The sequence below is a fragment of the Bemisia tabaci genome, chromosome 3 (assembly GCF_918797505.1).
Source record: "Bemisia tabaci chromosome 3, PGI_BMITA_v3".
Lineage (NCBI taxonomy): Eukaryota > Metazoa > Arthropoda > Insecta > Hemiptera > Aleyrodidae > Bemisia > Bemisia tabaci.
Window position 1 is genome coordinate 60,442,928 of NC_092795.1, and position 18,723 is coordinate 60,461,650.

Here is an 18,723-nt window from a genome sequence, read left to right on the forward strand (position 1 = left end):
TATCGCGCTCGGCCTTTTCTCCCGCTTTTAACGGTCGCGTGCTGCATCCGTGACATCCACCGTCAGGCGGGGCCACTTCCGCCCCGACTTCTTCCGTGCTGAGTAGAAACGCCGTATAAACATTCGAATGTTGCCAAATTCCTTCTCGGAAAATATTTATTTTTGAAGAATTTTTTTGATATTTCTCCTTGAAATTTTCAGACTTTTTAGAGCAAATTGCGAACAGAATCCTGTGAAAAATCGGAAGAGAAACATTCACAAATTTTCCTGGAAATTCGTGATTTGTCGACGGAAATTTGGCAACGCCTGTTGGCGCATACGGCGTTCTTACTTAGCACGGCAGACTTCTTCTTGTATTATTCCGAAGCTAACTTAGCTGACTGTCAATACTTACGTTTGCCTCAATAATTTCTCCTCAGGCCCTGTTCTTGTATCCCCTCAGCTACGGTCTTAAATCGTCTGCACGAAGAAAATAAGAACTGCTTTAAAAGTTGTGCCTTAATTCATATGCGCAAGCAGTGATGGAAGAATTCAAGAAATTATTTCGCGTGAAATTTTTTGGAACATTTAAGGACGCATTCAGGAGGCCAAGAAACGCCCAGGAACAGTGATTCTCGATTTTGATATTTTTCATCCCAAGCCTAAAACATTCACGCGTTACACATGTGCTCGTTAGGTTCAGAGGTTACGTCGAGACTTTTCTCTCTAAACTCATTATGTCAAAGGTCAACAACATTCGAATTAGAAAAAAAGAACAATATCATGTATCAACCCAGCTGATTATAGAAGAGACTGATTCGGGCCTCGGTTCTTAACTTTTCTCCCGAATCTGGGCGCGACGCGACACCTCATTGGCAGCATAGAGCGGAGCATTGAGAGTTCACGCCTCGCGCCATCGCGCCTTCAACTTTGCAGATACCACACGGACATCCATCAAGTACGAATAGTTTGTATAGAGCGCCGTTGTCAATGCGCGTCCAGTCTCTTGCTCCATGTCCATACTGTGTTGGCTCCGTTTGTCTTATCTGTAGTGGTGCTGCAAGGGTTCAAGCAACTCAGCCGAAGATAGTATATAGAGAAGGAGCCTCCAGATACACGAAGTGCACATCTTCCACACAAAAAGCCGTTTAAAAGTCACAAGTGACTGATCCCGAGGCGCGTGAAACGATCAGCCGATCGGTCGTTTTTGTGAGCTTATAGGAACCTCCAGATACACAAAGTGCACATATTCCACACAAAAAACCGTTTAAAAGTAACAAGTGACTGATCTCGAGTCGCGTGAAACGATCAGCCGATCGGTCGTTTTTGTGTGCTTAGGAGCCTCCAGATACACAAAGTGCACATCTTCCGCACAAAAAGCCGTTTAAAAGTAACAAGTGACTGATCTCGAGTCGCGTGAAACGATCAGCCGATCGGTCGTTTTTGTGTGCTTATTAGAGACGTAACCGGGCCTCGTTTATTAAATTTTCTACCGAATTCTGGCGACACCTCATTATTGAAAGCGTAGAGCGGAGCATTGCGAGCTCACGCCTTATAGAAGAGACTGATTTGGGCCTCGTTTCTTAACTTTTCTCCCGAATCTGGGCGCGACGCGACATCTCATTGGCAGCATAGAGCGAAGCATTGCGAGTTCACGCCTCCCGCCATCGCGCCTTCAACTTCGCAGATACCACACGGACATCCATCAAGTACGAATAGTTGTATCTCTGCGCCGTCATCAATGTTCGTCCTTAGACTTGCTCTGTTTTTATATTGTGTTGGTAAAGTTAGTCTTAATTTTAGTAGTGCTTAACGGCTACATGAGCAACACACCCTAAAGGAGAGACGAGATGGGCTTCTTTCTTAAAATATTCCTCCCGAGTCTGAGGGACACGATACCTTATTGGTAGCATAGAGCGGAGCATTGCCATTGCGAGTTCATGCCTCGTGCCTTCAATTTTTCACACGCATCACGGACATCCATCAAGCACGAATAGTTGTATCTCTGCGCCGTCATCGACACAGGATGCCTCAGAGTAACCTACGGTTTGATTGAATATTTAGCCAAAAATTAGCATGATCAACCAAGTCTTATTGGTTCGTTTGATTGTAAAAAGTACTTAAAGGAACCCAAAGTGACCATTAACACGGAGATTTTTAAGTATGCAGTTTTCCGAATGAAATTCGACTCGTGTCATCTGGGCAAACACATACCCTCGAAAGGAGTCGACGACTGATAACTGGACGGATTTATGCTAAAAGGAACCATGTTACAGATAAACCCTATGCACATAGTTCGTTTTAGCATAAATACGTCCAATAGTGTTCCCTGCTGTTCGAGCAATCAATCCACCAAGTCTCCACCTTCCGGTCAACGTATCACAAGCGTATTCTGAGGTTTACAAATTTCAGCTGCCATTTTATTTTTTTACAGAGAAATTGTTGGTTGAATCTGCTTGAAAATTTTACTGAATTTTATCAGCAACACAAAGAAAATTCAGTGAAATTTTCGGACAGCTTCGTGGAACAATTTCTCTGTGAAAAAATTAAATGGCGGCTGGAATTTTTAAACGTCGCATGGCGCTTGTGATACTTTGGACGGAATGTGACGAATTCAGTTTTGAATTCACCCGGGAATGTCAATTTGAAAATCGGGAAAATTATGCGAGCTGTCACTAATGGTATAAATTAAAACTTCCCTCGCAGGGTTTTCAGTTTTGGGTTTAGACTCATCGGTATGGTATACCATATTCAATTGCAAAAATTCGAAGTGCTCCGCACAATATTGACTCGCGCAAATAAATGACAGGCTTCCACCGCTGACAGCTGTACCTGGTGCATGCTCAACCAAAAAAATCTGGCTTCATTTCTCGGCTACGTCGAGAACTCCATCAGCCAGCTTTTTGTTCGATTCAGGCCGACCACCGCGCTGCCTGGCGAGTGAAGCCGCAACTGAAAGTCAATGAGATCGAGGAAGCCCAGGACTCAACTTCTGATGCTGGCGCGGTTTTAATTTCGCATTTTTTGTTTGCTCACCCGACCTTGCTCCCCCACCCCCGGCCGACGCGCCCCCAGGTATTATTTGCCGCGTATTGACTTGGCCCCGTTTCCCTTTGATTATCCTTCGGTTTGTTAATTCTTTATTTTCCGACGAGGATGATGAATGGGAAGTTGTGGCGGGAAATAATTAGCTGTTGATAAATAAAAAACTGAGAGGGTTGTGCGTCGCCATCGAGAGGGGGAAATTTCGCCCCGGGGCTGCTGTGTCCGAGGGGGCAAGGGAGGCTCCGTCTCCCTAATTTTTGAATGGAGGGGAAAATATCACGTTAACGAGGTCGGAGCAATAACAAAGCGTCAATTTTTAAGACTCGATGCAAAAGTAATGAACTGAGCCTCGAACCTTTTCAGTAATAATGACGAAAAAGAAGCTTAGGCATGAACTGATAAACTGAAAATATTACTTATTGTAAGATTAAGGAGTGCCAAACTTTACCCATAACATACTTCCAAAGCTCAAGATTCCAAAATAAGCGAGAAAAAACTGAAAAGTAACCCATGCATACTTAGAGTAATGATTCATTTATTCTCGAATTACATATTTTTCTTTTCTTTTTTTAAAAGTAGCTTTATTAAGATTGCTATCACTACCGTTCCACGAGCATTTACTGGCTATTTCTAAAATTACGACCAAGAGAGGAAAAACTTCGACAAAATAGCTACGTCCTAAACTTCAATTCCAAATAAGGCCCTGTTCAATCCATTTTACCCTTTCGAAATAATGACCTTTTAAACCATCTCCAACTCCACAAAACCAAACTCATTTGGTTTTTATAAAACTTTCGAAAATGACTGGCTAAACACGCACCTAACTTTAACGCACTTTAATATACCGAATATTACTAACGAAATGTCGTTTAATTTTATGTCTGATCCGGCAGATTAATTGGGCATCCCAATTTGCCGGACGGATTAATGTTGCCTCTATTTTATGTTTTAATTTTTGAATAAAATATCTTACTTACTTACTTACTTAAAGAATAACACGGAAAAGGAGGAACACGAAAACAAATCAAATATGATCGAATCAACCGCAATGTTGGATAAGTTACCAAACGCTAAATCTTATCTCGATATAGACTTCAGAAAGGATTTCGTTCACAACTCTCATATTATCCTACAAGTGCTGCTTGGTAAAATGGACGCATTTCTGCCAAACGAAACTATGTGCATCATGACCTGGGCCCTGTTATGTATATATTCTTATAGGTCTCAGGGCTCATGTCTTGATGCACACAGTTTCGTTCGGCAGAAATGCGTCCCAAGAAGGAGCGATAAAGTTTTAGACGCTACGCATTTTGCCACATAGTGTCGATAGTCACTAACGTCTCCTATTTTGAATGGCGCGGAATAGACAGATTTTATTGAGTAATTTCCCGAGTATGGAGTCATGCGAGGGTGGGGAGGGGATCAGACTCGGTACTCGGAAAAGCTGTTGCAAACTTATACTCGGCGGTATGAGGGGTGGTCGTGTGGTGGTTGCGGCGGCGGTTCACATGAAAAAGTGAAAATCTCAGTGCACGCATGATTACAAATTCACCCCTTCCGAGAGAGCGACGACGTTTAAGAGCTCAGAATGCGCGCCCCCGCCCCACGCCCGCGCCGCTGTTAACATATTTCCTTCATTTCACTTGCTTTCGCCGAGCTCTTGTTCTTAATTCCGCGGTCACATTCGCGCCAGGAAGGGTACAATGGAAAAAAAAAGTTGATTGGACCTAGAGTCCATCACTAAAAAAAAGCTCCGGCCGTGGGAGCCGCAATTACGGGCTATATAGACATATCGTCCGTTCCGGGCTCAAAGGCCGAAAATTCCGGCTGCTGGAGCCGTAGCTTCGGCTCTGAACCCGGAGCAATCGAAGCTACGGCTCCAGCAGCCGGAATTTTCGGCCTTTGAGTCCGGAACGGACGATATGTCCTATATAGCCCGTAATTGCGGCTCCCACGGCCGGAGTTTTTTTTTTTTCAGTGTATACTCTTAAAATTATGGGCAAGAAAAAAAACTCTTGATTCGATCCAAATTTTACTGGATTCGAAGAGCCGAGCCTCTCGATTTAGGCGACTTTCCTTTTGATTCAAGCAAAAAGTCCGATTGAATCGAGAGTATTTTTTCTTGTCAATGTTTTTAAGAGTCTGGACTCTAGGTCCAAGCGACTTTTTTTCAAGTGTACGCGGCAGTGGCGAGGCGTGAATGATCGATTATCGATATTTCCTCATTTGAATCTATGGTCAAGAATCGACTAATAAGGTATTCGCTGCGAACACCCTGTTAATCGATCCTTTTTTATAGTTTTGAATGGCAGATCAATCGATAAATCGCGAATCGCGCCACGCCACTGGTACACTACTGTGCTACGTGAAAATACACAATGAACATTCGAATGTTACCAAATATTCTCTCAAGAAATTTTAAATTTTGAAGAAAGTTATGAACGATTCTTCCTAAAATTTTCAGACTAAATTATGAACAAAATCTTTCGAATCATCGGAGAGGAAACATTCAAAAATTTTCCTGAAAATTCACAATTTGTCGAAAGTAATTTGGCAACGCCTGGTGGTTTATACGGCGCTCCTCCATAGCACGGCAGAACAAAGCAGTGGCAGCGTGAATGATCGATTGTTATCGATATTTCTCCTTTGAAGCTATTGTAAAGAATCGATTTAGGTGTTATCGTGAACACCCTATTTAACGATCCTTTTCCATAGGTTTAAATGGCAGAAATTCGTCAGACGCCGTGAATCGACCAACGACTTGTGTTACATCGTGTTTTACTCCCTATATTAACAGATAAGATTTTGGTTACTTTCTTGTTCCTTGTTTGTTACTTTATGATTGTGGCATTCTTTTGCACAGCAATAAACACTATGCTCATAATGATTTGATTCATTTTGGTTTTTCGTGATGATTAAGAAGATAGGAAAAACTTACGTGCGTGAGCAACGAATATCAGTTCCAAGAGGTGAAATGTACATACCTGCAACAAAATATAAACGAAAATTATTAGACATGATTTCCATCGATGCGATCCAAGTTCGAACCTGGAGACTGGCGACTATTTTTTGACAAGGTTGCAGATTTTCAATCCAAAGATATGGTCGATTTGACACAGGGAAAAACTAACCAAAAGATTCAACCAACAGCTTGTGTTACCTCGTGTTTTACATACTATGTCAACACAAGATTTTGGTTACTTTTTCTTATTGTGCATGGTAAAGAATCAATGGGCCTGTTGCAAACTTTTGCTAGAGCAAAAATATTGAGTTGTTTCTTATAGAAAATGCCTCAAAAATCACGATGAGCGCATCGACAAAGTCTGAAATGCACTCACAACTTCACAATCTGCGTAAGAAATTTGCGTTTTTTTTAAGCTTCCGCCGCTTCCAAAACGATACAACGCCGCACAGGTGAACATTTTGTTAGAGGAGTCGCTCCATCGTCGGCGATATTCATCATGGCCGACGCTTGCGCGCAGTTCCGCGCGTAAATCGAGGAGAGTTCAAGGTCAATCAATTCGGGCGTGGAAAACATGAACGTGAAAAACACGCCGATTGTTATCTGGTCTAATCCAGTTCAGGTGTTATCTCGTCCCATCACACGTGTTTTGGCGGACTGGGCGTCGGCCATGATGAGTATTGCCGACGATGGAATAAGGGACTCCTCTTACAAAATGTTCACCTGTGCCGTAGTATCGCTTTTGAAGCAGGAAGCTCAAAAACCCGCAAATTTCTTACGCAGACTGTGGAAGTTATGAGTGCATTTCAGACTTTGCCGATGCGCTCATTCGTGATTTTTGAGGCATTATCTATAAGAAACAACTCTTATTTTTGCTCTAGCAAAAGTTTGCAACAGGCCCATTGTTGAGGTGTTCGTCGACCCTTTTCCATTGGATCGATCGATATATCGCAAAGCACGCGACGCCATTGTTCTTCATCTCGGCGCGGGTGCTATACGATTGAAAATCTTGTTTATCGTCGGAGTTATGGCATTTCGCTCCATTTGATCAATGGATAATGAAAATAAGATGTAAATCCTTGTAAGGTATTCCGACGATTTGTCACCCAAAGAAATACATAGGAAAAAATTCCTCGCTTTTCACGAAATTTAGGGCAGGTGCGGGTCTAGCTTAAAATTTGCAAAACCCAGAAAATTATTTCTTTCATACTTCGTACTTCTTGTAATAACAGACAAATCATTGCAACCCTTGGTGAGGATTCATTCCTAAAATTGTATCGAAAAATCAGGAGTGCAGAGAGTTCTTAGCCATTCCATTTTTCAAAAATAGTGAATTTCCTTCATAATATACACTGAAAATTGCCCTTCCCCATTTTAAAAAAACCTCTTTTTCCTCAGAAAATTTAAAAATATGACATTTTTACGGCTGAAAATGTAAGAAATAGCTGCGCTTTTGCAAAATTACATGATTTTGATCGAGGTTTTGCAAAAAAAAACGAGATAACTTTGGTTTTTCTACCTAGAAACCCCGTTTTGGAGCCAATCCATTTTCACGAGCGAACCGACGGGTCGTGTGGTCAGGAAAGTTCTTACACTCTTTGAGGCTCATTAAAATTTTCATTTTTATGATATGATTTTGAAGGCATCCCTAAACCTCCTTCATTACAAATTAAACCATACGCGGCCGGGACTCCCTGAAGAAAGGATCTATCTAAGGAACGAAACTGAATACAATCCGTAGAAAAGTGCCAAAAATCTGGTGACGTCAATGCAATCTGGCAACGGCAACTCGGTGAATAAGAGTAGCGCGACAAAGTGAGGAAGGGCAATGGAAGCAATGCCCCCTCCCTCACCTTCCCGCCGCGTACGATTCCACGTTGTATTTATGCTCTATGGCTGGCGCAAATTTCACCTTGGTATAGATTAAATTTATCCATTATTATGAGACGCCGTGAAGCGCCCCTCCCACCCCACCCTCCCCCTCCCCTCGCCAGCCGGCGATTTTACTTTCTTCGGGGGCGGGAGCGACGCGGCGCGTAAAAAGGCGTGAAAGACTGACTTTTATGGTGGTTTGATGCGTGCTGAGCTTTATTAAACCGTCTTGCGCCCGCCGCAAAGGTAATCTTCCACGCTTGCCTTTGCGCTCTCAGGCGCGAGTTTTCGAAACAAAGTCTCCTGCGATATTTGCAAACGCCTAAAGTAAAGATTTTGAAACCGATCTCCTGTAGAGGAAAAATCTGAGACAGTAACCGCTTAAGTATTCAAAGGACCGGTCATAAAATACATGACGCTGCGCTAAGGAAGCACGCTGTATAAGCATTCAAATTTTGCCAAAGTTCCCAGGCAAAATATTTATTTTGAAGAAAATGTATGCATATGTTTCCTCGGAATTTTCATACATTTTAGATTGAATTCCAAACAAATTTGTCTGAAATGATGGGGAAGAAAAATATTCAGAATTTTTCCGCAGTAAATTATTTCTTTATCGAAGGAAATATGGCAACGTCTGAAGGCTCATACAGCATTTTTCCTCAGCACAGCAGTGTAGAAAGGAGAGGGTCTATGCGATCTGTGCAATCGTTACGGATGCGGCACGTGAAGCGAGACAGAGGTTCGTATTTTTTTTACTTTTTTAAGGAAGGATATGTTTGATTTTTACTTTTCCGTTGAATTTTATCATAATATATCATTGATTCTTTGTTGACCTTTTTGTTTCATAACTCTCCTTGTTTATTTGAATTTTCCATTTGAACAAAATCGGCATTAGTGTCTTTAAATTCTTATTTTAAATACTCATTAGACAATGCCATCGAAATACTCTCAAAAATTTTAAGTTCTATCGACACTAAAATACTCGTATGTGATGAATAGAGATTCAGCATGGACATTAATAAAACATTTAGCGTGAAAGTGCAGTCATCCATGCCCAACGTCGAAACAACAAGAGGGCATTCATCTTGAATCTATCTACCTACCTTCCCCACCTTTAATTCATGTTTATACATCCCTCATGAAGGTGGATGATTTTACCTTAAATCTGTATAAATTCAACTCTACGGTATTCGTTGCTTTAAAGCAGGCACTTCACCTCGAAAGTCGTGATTCACCTTTGACTAAATCTGCTTCGCTATTACTTGTAAAAACTGACATTGAAAATCCAAAACTAGAGATGTGGATTTAGATTTCCGAGAAATTTAAGGTGCGCGTCAAAGATATGGAAACTTGGAGAAAAATACAAAATTTAAGCTGACAAGCTATCAGAGAGGCAAGCTTCTCCGTTGGTGTTTTTCGCCCCAAGCTCTCAGAAAGCAAAGTCACACAAGCTGAATACCGAGTGGTACTTCTTACCAGTGAAGATGCTGTCTCTAAGAAGCTGTCTCAACATCTTTCAACGTTGCCGGATTCGAAACTGATTTTTTTTCTTCTTCTTCTTCTTGTTTGTACAGAAAACAATTTTGTACAATAGATATACTTAGAGACATGTACAATATATACTTAGAGACAATCGAAACTGATATAATTGCATACTTGACAACAATAAGGAAAAAGGAAACAAAATGCTGAACGGATATCTCTTTATTCAAGTTGGAAGTTTAATGGGATTTAAAAGAATCAGGAATGTCGACGAAAAATATTGATAAAATAACTTTTCAATTAATGCCTTTAAGACATACAAAGGATAACTTCGTCCAAATCAAGCAAGCCGAGCTACCTTTCCTAACGCGTATACAAAGTTTTCTATTTTTCATTCGAATATAATATGCACGAGCTTATGAATTTTATTCAGCACTGGAAGTAGTGCTTGGAATTCGTCTCAAGGCGCTGAAATGCGTGGCTAAACCTCTTGAACGACAATTTCTTTAATCATTTATTTGTCATTTTGCCTCGTGATAATAATTTTTCCAAATTCTACCTTACTTTTATTCGATACCGAAGCAATCAAAAAGTTCTTTCAAAATCTAAGTTATTATTTGTATGCTGTGATTTTGCCTGGCTGTGCGATAACTTTTAAAATCTGAAACTAGCCGCCGGTGCGATTACTGATTAGTTTGAAGAGGGATGATTTCAGCATCTTGTAGACGTCACATGAATTGCCATGAATTTTGAGTCACCTTTACAGAAGTTGCCGTCATTCAATGCACGATATAAATCAAATTGTTCGATAGAATTAAATATTTATTTATCCTGATTGATAAGTTGTACATTTCTGGAACTGAGTAAAAAAAATCGTTGATTTTTTTACGTCAAATTCGAGGGACGAGGAAATTCCCATTCTCGCTGTAAGCACGGTTGCAAGCAAAAGCGCTTTCCAATAACTAGTATTACGCAAATTATGGAAACAATCAATAGGGCTCCACCACTGCGCCCGTAAAATTTGCCCCTTTCCTCATTAGAGGCCGTTCAAGTCGTAACGCACTTGGGGGGGGGGGAGGTGTTGAGCCACCGCTACGCTGTTACGGTGCGTCAAATCCGTACGTTACGTAACAAATCCGAGTCGAGTGAAAAAAAGTATGAAAAAAACGTGCAAAAATTGAAAATCCCGCACTTCCGGAATGAAAATTCCAGGGGGGGGGGGGGTCAGGACAGCGAAACGTAATTCAAAAGGGGAGGTGGTGAAGAGCTGCGTTACGAGTGCGTTACAGGGGAGGGGGGGTCAAAAAATCGGAAAAAGTGGGTTACGTAATACTTGAACGGTCCCTTATCACACAGATTTTTTTCTGAATGTCGCTAGGGATCATCCGGTCACGGAACTTGATAACTTGGCATCTCTGCGTTTCGAAAAATTCCGCATCATCCAGAAAAAGTGAGCTAAATACAGGTTTTGTCAATTGCTGCAGACACTCGAGTGAACGCCCGCTGCGACTTGAGCGAAAGTATCAAAGTGTGTCAAGGTATTAACTTTTCCCCCGTTTTTTAAGGAAGTGCAAACGCGAGGAGAGAGTGCCGTGAAGAAAAGGCAGGATCCGTGGACCGGATGCGAAGGAGCTCAGGAGAGCTTATTATGCAAAACTTCCAAACGAGGTTCTCGACCTCGAGAATCGTGCCAAAAAAATTCGAGAGTAAGAAGATGAGGGAGGGCTCTCCTCCTCACAAATCGTCGATTCCCGGACGAAGGAAGGTAACTTCATACGGAAAAAATGAAAATGCTGATTGAACAAATTTATAGTTACAAAAAGTGTCCGACATGTTTCAGTAGATTTTACAATAAAAACATGCTAATTTAACCACCCTCGTAGTTAAATTAGCTTCCTACTACTGTAAAATGTATTTGAAACATGTCGGGCATATTGTTTCAACAATTTAATTGTTAAATCAGCAATCCATTTTTTCTGTGCATTCCAGGGTTGCAAAATTGACTCAAACAATTCAATTTTTTACGAAAAGAGTATCCGCCTTGTTTATGCCTCCATCATCACTGAAGGCTTCGATTCAGTTCTAAGAGCCACGTAAAATGCCACAAAAGAGATGCAATCGACTTTTTCTGAATATTTATTAATGATTTGGTTGAACAAGTTTCTAGCGCCCGAATACGTAAACCAAAAAAAAATTATGTGCTGAAGATTTTCAACTTCCGCAAGAGCAACCTCGCCGATATTATTATCCTCTCCTACCTCTTTGCGAAAGATTTCATGATGAAGTTCTTAATAAACAAAAAATAAAATTGGTAATGAAAGAACCTGATGTGAAAAATTCGTACTATTAAAGGAATTCGTATTTTCAAACACTTCTTTAACGAGACAAGCCGCGTGGTTATCCTAGCTCAGGGCGGCGAAATTTCATGCCAAATAGAATCTTGTTATTTCACATGAAATATTTCATAAAATTTCAGAAATTTATAAAAGATATTGAAAAATACCGGGTCCTTTTCATGTTTTGCAAAATGTAAAAATTGTGACTTTCTTTTATTTTTGTGTGTTTGAGTGCGGTTTGCATACTCTAGCCCCTGAAAAATGTTAAATATTTCACAGCCTCGTGAAATTTTATGAAACATTTCACTGAAATTACCAATTCTTCATTTGTTTCTTATACGCTTCATGCAACCCTGTCCTAGCTCACAAATTTCAGCCGCGGTTTGCAACTGAAAACATCCTACCCGCTGCGAGACCTAATGAAGGGGGTTCGACAGGGTGGAGCAATCTCCGGAAAAGCCTTCCAAACGCACTATTTTTCATTTTTGAAATGCGTATACTCGTTTCGCTTCACAGTGGGCCTCATACATTAAAATGCTATGCGAACCGCTCACATAATGAAAAGGGGAGGAGTTCGTCCAGACGGGTTAGAATTAAATCGGGGCTGCAAGATTTAAAAGGAGACTCATCAGTTAAAAATCGTGGACTTCTCCGATTGCAATCCGGTTTTGTTTAATCATCGACAAACCGCCGTAAACAAAGGGTTTTTGATACGGCGCGGCGTCGAGAAAGGGCCGGTACAGCCGACAGACAAGGCTACAGAGAGCATCGACTAAACACTATCGGGATTTTCGATAGCCTCTCCGCCAAAATCGATTTGAAAGTGCTTTTCCGCGGAGGGTATGGGTTCGATTGACATGAACGATCGAAAAATGAAAACCTGAATCGATGGACAAATTATTACTATTCGGGCTATTTTTGTGTATCATTCTTATCATAACAACACTAGAAAAAAAGTAGCTTGGATCTACAGTCCAGACTCTTAAAAACATTGACAAGAAAAAATACTCTTGATTCAATCAGATTTTAGCTTAAATGAAGAACCAAGCCTCTTCATTTAAACGGATTTCGTTTTGAATCAAGTAAAAATCCGATTGAATCAAGCGTATTTTTTCTTGTCGTTGTTTTCAAGAGTCTGGATGCTAAATTCAAGCGACTTTTCTTTCCAAGTGTAAATTCACTGATCTTGCTGGTGCCTGTCTAAATTCGATTATTGTCCGTGATGAAGACTCTAATGTACATGAATGACAAGAGGAAGGCGTGAAGGATCGATTATCGATATATCCCCGCACTTGAAGCTATGGTAAAACATCGATTATTAAGGTTTTCGTTCCGAAAACACTGCTCACCGATCCTTTCCACAGGTTTAAATGGCAGATCAATCAATACGTCGCAAAGCACACCACGCCACTGTTGGATAAGTGAGAAATTTGCGATGTTGGATGTGGATTTGTTCAGCGTTTGCAGAAAATTGTCCGTTCCCTTTAATGCAATGATTATTAAGCAAGATCTGGCAGAGTACAGGGGAAGATGGCGGACCAAATGATGGCGATGGAGGAGAGATGGGGTGTTTAATCATATTCGGAAATGCAAACACGCTAACGAGAAAATGACTTGAATAAAATATGCTTGCAATCTTTCTCAATTCGAGCCCTGCTACGGCCCCGATTGAGAAACGCGAGAGCGCTTTGTAAGTCCCGGAAAAAAACTTATTTTCATAAATAAGAAAACAGAAGAACGCGGGAAACGACTCCGTTTTCAGAAGGATATACATTCTTTCCGCTAATTGTTATAGGCATGGAAATGGCAGATTTGTCGTTTTACTGGATGGTTAGTTGAAATCACGTTATTTTTGCCTTGTTCAAAACACACTAATGCTTGGTTTGGTTTCAGAGGCAAAAAAGGGCGCTGTGAAAATCTAGACGAGTAAAACAAGGAGACTGAAGGAAAAATGACGGACCATCCTGCGGAATTTTCTGCACTTTTTCAGTACTTCCGGGCCGCTTTTTATAAATCAGTGCTTTTTCCGGAAATGGGCCTGTTGCAAACTTTTGCTAGAGCAAAAATAAGAGTTGTTTCTTATACATAATGCCTCAAAAATCACGATGAGCGCATCGGCAAAGTCTGAAATGCACTCATAACTTCACAGTCTGCGTAAGAAATTTGCGGTTTTTTGAGCTTCCCGCTTCAAAAACGATACTACGGCACAGGTGAACATTTTGTAAGAGGAGTCGTTCCATCGTCGGCAATAATCATCATGGCCGACGCCAATCCGCCAAAACACGTTTGATGGGACGAGATAACACCTGAACTGGATTAGACCAGATAACAATCGGTGTGTTAACGTTCATATTTTCCACGCCCGAATTGATTGACCTTGAACTCTCCTCGAATTACGCGCGGAACTGCGCGCAAGCGTCGGCCATGATGAATATCGCCGACGATGGAGCGACTCCTCTAACAAAATGTTCACTTGTGCCGTAGTATCGTTTTTGAAGCGGGAAGCTTAAAAAAACGCAAATTTCTTACGCAGATTGTGAAGTTATGAGTGCATTTCAGACTTTGCCGATGCGCTCATCGTGATTTTTGAGGCATTATCTACAAGAAACAACTCTTATTTTTGCTCAAGCAAAAGTTTGCAACAGGCCCATTCCGGACTAGTAGACATCCTGCATTTGCAACTTTGGGACAGATTAATAGCGATACCTGAGGGAACAACAAACAATTATCAACTTCTACTAACCGAATTAATTAAAAATCTTACATGAATCAAACTCAAAAACTGCTAAAGTCTCTGTGTTCATATCTCCAAAATATCTGTATTCATATCTCCAAAATATCTGTATTCATATCTTCAAAATATCTGTATTCATATCTCGAAAATATCTGCACTGGAAAAAAAAAAAAAAAAAAATATTGGATCTAGAGTCCAGACTCTCGAAAAAATTGACAAGAAAAAGGACTCTTGATTCAATCAGATTTAAGCTTAAATCAAAAGGAAATCCGCTTAAATTAAGAGGCTTGATTCTTTATTTAAGCTTAAATCTGATTGAATCAAGAGTATTTTTTCTTGTCGATGTTTTTAAGAGTCTGGACTCTAGATCAAATGTGTTTTTTTTTTCCAGCGTGTATTCGTATCTCCAAAATATCTGTATTCACATCTCCAAAATCACTGATGCCCTAGTGCTTCGCATGTTAAAATAGGATTAAACTTGAAATTTTGTGAGTGATGCTAGGTCAAAGAAAACGACTCGTTGAGCCCCTCGAAATTTTGAACGAATCTACTTGAACAGAGGCAAGAATCCTAGGGGTAATAGGGGTGGTGTGGGACTTTTAGATCACTCTGTATATCTCTGATATTTAGCCTTAGCAGATGTGACAGCACTGGTGCGACAGCATTGGTTGGAGGCCGCGGGCTTACTGCGCTCCTCTGCTGGCTCACATTGTTTGGTTGCAATTTCCGCCGTAATTCCGCAAATTATTTGCCCTCATTAATATTTCAGCGACGAATTCATCTGCTTTTGCGCTCTTTCTCCCTCCGCCCTCTCGATTCGCCGCGTTACTCCAGTAAAAACTACTGTACTGACTCGAGCTTCCCGTAAACTTTCCGTAAATACCGGCTGTTAGGCTGAGAGTAACGTAAAATGGAAGATGTACCTTTGTAGGCGTTTACAAATTGATGATTACCGATACGCCCGGAAGATTCACTTCGAAGTAAAAATCCAAATTATTTCATCTCGAAATACACGATCTAAAGAAATACTGCAATTACCTAACTCTTCAATCTAAATCATGCGTAACCAGGGACGGATTCACCTACTTGCCGCCCATGAGCCGCCTGTATTTTGCCGCCCCCTCCTCACTCGTTTTAAAACATCAATAAAAACCATCAAGTTAACGTGCCGGTGGGGGAGGAGTGGATAAGGCGCGTTTACTGGTGTTGGACACATTTTTTGCGATTGCCCTGTCAACGCTACTAGTAAAAGTTCACGGAACTCTGCGCGAAAGTTAAGTTCTGTAAACTTATCTCTGTGTGGACAAGGTCCTCCATTTGTAAGAAATGAACGAAAAAATTATGAAAGAATAAACATATGCGCTGGAAAAAAAAAAACACATTGCATCTAGAGTCCAGACTCTTAAAAACATCGACAAGAAAAAATACTCTTGATTCAATCAGATTTAAGCTTAAATCAAGAACCAAGCCTCTTAATTTGAGTGGATTTCCGTTTAATTAAAGCTTAAATCTGATTGAATCAAGAGTCCTTTTTCTTGTCAATGTTTTCAAGAGCCTGGACTCTAGATTTTTTTCCAGTGTGTGGTTTAATCATGTTAACTTCCGCCGCCGCGCTGACCGCACTGTGTTATACGCAATGCGTGAAGTATTCATGCAGTCTTGTAGGCGCTATGCGTACCACGTCGCATCGGCCGCTGCTGACCGCTCTGTGTTTGACGCGATGCGTGAAGTATTCATGCAGTCTTGTAGGCGCTGATATGTGTTACATGCCGTCAAATGTCTATCGACTCCTCTTGTATGAAAACAATAGAAAAGTCGAAACTTTATCCGGAGAATCAAAGGGTCGCATCTCATTCATGTTATCTGCAGTTAACGAGCAACAATCCCACATTGAAATACGTTATTTTAACAAACATCTGTGGAAAAGAAAATGAGCGGTTTGACTGCCGTGGTAGTACATAACTTCCATCATTTTTCCGCCATTCAAGGCAAGTTTAAAATTCCTTCGAGTCTTCGGACTTCTTGAAAGCGGGCTTATTCGGGATTTCGGCTCCGAAAATACGCAATAATTCAACAAGGAATCCATTCACCAGGTGCTATCAGAATATTGAAGAAAAAACACGATGTTTGGTGACCCATTCAACGTAATAACAACTATTAATAAGAATAACTTCAACAATTGATTTTTGATTTTTTCAAAAGCTGATTTTATTTTGCCGGGAAATTGCAATGATTCGCCTTTTATAGCCCTTCAGAATCGAGACATATTTCTATTGATTTAGTTTCATGAATATCGACACGAGTACAGGTGGAATTAAGGTAACGAGGCTTCCTGCTTTGCGGCAACTGGATCTTTTGAACTTCAGTATCAGTTTCACCACTCACCCTCCTGAAGAGCCGCTGCGTGTCAATGCCCCTGAATGAATCGTCAGTTACCAACAATGAGGGTACTTAAGTCGGATCGCATGTCTTCGGTCATTTCTTTTGATTTATTTTGTTTCGTTTCAGAATAAAATTGATATTGGGGTTAAAGTTAGTTATTAGTCGTATGGCACCCCCAGACGTTCATAATGTAAACCGATTTTCTGCATGACGGATGTGAGTTCACTGCACGGGAACGTTTCAAAATTGCCACGAACTAACCACGATGGTTGATTTTTACAGCACACCGAGACTGCTAAAAACATCTGCTCGGGAAAAGTAGGTCGTAGGAAAACAATTCGTCTTAATTATTTTTCATGGAAATTTTCTAGGTTGTTAGCACAAAACAAAATAAAATGTTGTACTTATCGATGTTAAAGCGTCCTGCGAAGCTTATGCCTTCATACAATATCGATGGCGAAAGTGCGAAAGCACGGATCTCCATTTGCGACGTTGTAGACTTCCGATCATTCATCATTTTTTCCTTGGAAAATTAGTGAACGTGATGTCTTAAAAACTTCTTTGATTTTTCTTCGCTGTTCGTATAATATTCTGTATGTATTTTAAGCTATGAAGTTGACTTGTTCTCTTTCGAAGAAATGTACTAGGGGTGGAGATTTTGAAACACCGCAATGGAAATATGTAGTGTCGCACTTTAGCCATCGATATATTGAGCCAATTATCAATCGGATGTACAAATAGCAAAGCCACAATTGATTTGTACGAGTGAATCGCCGAAAAAATTTTCTCTCAATTTTACTTAATTTGGCGAGCGTACACGGATATAAAATATTCAGTTACGAGATCCTAACTTTATTTCATATGGATCACCAAAGTTTCCAGTCCAAAGAATGAGCTCTGATTTCTATGCGTACAAAAATAAACTATCTTGGGCAATTTCAGGTCGTCGCATAGAAATTACGCCTGTATGCAAAAGATCGATTTGATTCCAATCTTTCTAATGTACGTAAGTTTTTCCTTCTCTCTGTCTCAGCAAAAAGAGGGCACTCTTTTAACTACTTTCTTCGGAAACCGCCGTGCTGAGTGAAAACGCCGTAAGAGCCTTCAGACGTTGCCAGATTTTCTCCACCAAAAACCGAATTCACTGGAAAAATTTTGAACATTTTTTTTCCAACTTTTTCAGATAATTTTATTCGCAATTTGATCCAACGTATCTGAAAGTTTCACGGAAATATACGCATAACTTTTCTCAAAAATACATGTTTTATCCGGAGAAAGGTGGCATCTCTCGAATGTTCATACGGCGTTTTCCCCACGGCAGTGGGCTGGTTGTTGAAACTGATAGACAAAGAAGACACAAGGAGTAAGGAGCGATCCTATTGGTTGAAATGGGTGGTTCTTACAGACAAAGGGAGGAAATGATGGACTTACTTCTTAGTCTCACGTTTATTGCCGTTAGTTAGTCTATTACCTACTTCTCGAGTCCATTGCAAGCACCCGCTCCCACCAATAAGATGGCTTCGAATTGCTTTTGTCCTCTTTGTCTACAGCTTTGTCTACCAATTTCGACGATCAGCTCGCAGTACAAGTAAAAGAGCTTCGCACGAGAAAACTCGGGAGGGGCGTTTACGGGGCCAAGAAAGTGAAAGTAAAATAATTGTCGCAGCCGGAGAAAAAATAAGCGAAAATAGATGGACGATTAACTAAAACGCAAGGAAAAGGGGGAACTGGAGATAAAATCCATTTAGAGGCCCGGGGGAAACAACCCCTTTGTCGTGGAGTTCCCGAAGCGCCGTTGCAATGCTCCCCAAGTTCGCGCGCTCATCAGTTGTGAAAGCTCTCGATTTCAGGGCGATCCGACGACGCGATGGAAAAAGTGTCTAGCTCCGTTCTAGACGGATTGACACGCAATTCTTATCACAAGCTCTCGT